This window comes from Aptenodytes forsteri, unplaced genomic scaffold (assembly GCF_000699145.1).
Source record: "Aptenodytes forsteri isolate BGI_AS27 unplaced genomic scaffold, ASM69914v1 Scaffold111, whole genome shotgun sequence".
NCBI lineage: Eukaryota > Metazoa > Chordata > Aves > Sphenisciformes > Spheniscidae > Aptenodytes > Aptenodytes forsteri.
Genome location: NW_008794710.1, coordinates 1,308,000 through 1,309,753, shown reverse-complemented (window position 1 = coordinate 1,309,753; position 1,754 = coordinate 1,308,000). Strand labels below are relative to the sequence as shown.

Sequence of the window (1,754 nt, the reverse complement as noted above, 5' to 3'; positions counted from 1 at the left end):
AGCTCCGCCACCGCCCCGCTCGCACGCTGAGGTCACCGGCGGGGTCCCACGCGTGGGCTCCCGCAGGGTGGGGTCCGGGGGGGGTAACCCCCGGCTGTGGGTCCTACCGCGCAGCACATGGCAATGGCACTGCCTGCTCTGTCCCCATAGCACTGACCCCCATGGCACTGCCCTGCTCTGTCCCCATCGCAATGCCTGCTCTGTCCCCATAGCACTGCCCTGCTCTGCCCCCATGGCACTGCCCTGCTCTGCCCTCCTTGTCACTGTCCCAGTGGCACTCCCTGCTCTGCCCTGTCCCCAGGGAGGGCATGGGGGCTGGCACAGCCCAGCACAGCCAGGTCAGGCCCGGTAGATGCTACGCCAGCAGCTGTTGGAGAGGAAAAGTGGCTAATTGAAACCTTTCTGTCTTTTCTGACTGACAGAGTGCCTCCCTCCACCCATGGTGCTTGATTAAGGCTCTATGAACAACTGCAGGACGGGTAAAAGGCACTGCAAAGCTGCACCCAAGTTAATCCCCCCGACAAGCAGACAGGGGCTCTTAGTGCACACACCCCTGCGACACACACGCAGATACAAGGCATTTCCCACCCAGGCCACATTCCTGACACATATCCCCTGAAATCACCATTCGCAGCTTGCAAAAAGCTCCGGCCGCCGCTGCGCAGGGGTCAGGCACATGGCTGCTGCTTACAGTGCACCCTCCTAAGCCAGTGACCAAATATTGCCTACTTTACCCCCAACTTCCTCCTCACCACCCCCACCGCCAAGTCCAATCCACAGCCAGACAACTTTGGAAGCACGGTGAGATCCAGGGAGGTAGCGTGCAATGTGCTCACTACCCTGAGTCCCAGGCTGAACTAGGAAGCAGGGAAGATGGGGAGGAGGTATCAGGGATATCCCAGAAGATGGGGGACGTTCAGGGTGTGCCGTGCCTTCCCACTGCCCCAGGGTCCTGATGGAAAAGACACAGGGGTTCAGGTGAGCTGGGAAAGAGAAGACTGCACTGCAGCTGGCAGCCTCTGAAGGCAACCCTGAGGTCGTTGCAGTGAAGCGGCACCATTGCAGGTGCAGTGTCCCACCAAGCCCTGCCTGCTCGCTCCAGTGTCCCACCACAGCAGGCACCCACGGGGCTGTACGGGAGGCCGTGTGGCACCTGCACCCAGCCCCCAGACCAGAGAGGACCAGCGCCCCATTCATGCTCAAATTGAAGAGAGGGAGAAAAGAGTGGAAACTCTCAGCTTAGCCTGCAGAAAGAGCAGAGCATGGACAGGCCATACAGCCTCCAGGCTGGGTGCTAAGGATAAGGTTGGATCTATGCAGAGATGTGACTGCAAGGACGCATTTCTTTCTAAGGGGAAATCAATGACAGCCCCGGTTCCCAGGAGAGCCAGCCCCCCAGGTCTGCCTCCAGCCTGCGTGCCACAGACAGGGTTAAGATGGAGAAGCACAGCTGGCAGGGGCTAGCCAGTCCCACCGGACTCACTTTTTCCTTAAGTCTACAGTATGAGCCCAGGTTGCAGCCCCAGAGGTGGGAAACCCCCCGGGCAAAGATTTCGGCAGACCCTCCCGCTTTACGCGCTCCCTGCCGGGGAGACAATGAAGGCGCATGGGGAGCCGGGGGGGGAGCCAGGGGCAGAGCCGGGGCCGGGGCAGAGCTGGGGTCTGTGCCTGGGACAGGCTCCGCGGAGTTTTCCCGGCGAGCCCAGACGTGCAGCGGGGGCTGCTTTGTTGCGGGGGGCGGCGGGGGGGCGCCG

General features: G+C 61.6%; 1 protein-coding gene across 2 annotated transcripts in view; it reads right to left on the bottom strand.

Moving 5' to 3' along the window:
* CRMP1 (collapsin response mediator protein 1) overlaps window positions 1-1,754 on the bottom strand; it is a 50,984-nt gene that overhangs the window by 48,493 nt on the left and 737 nt on the right. The window lies entirely within an intron of this gene.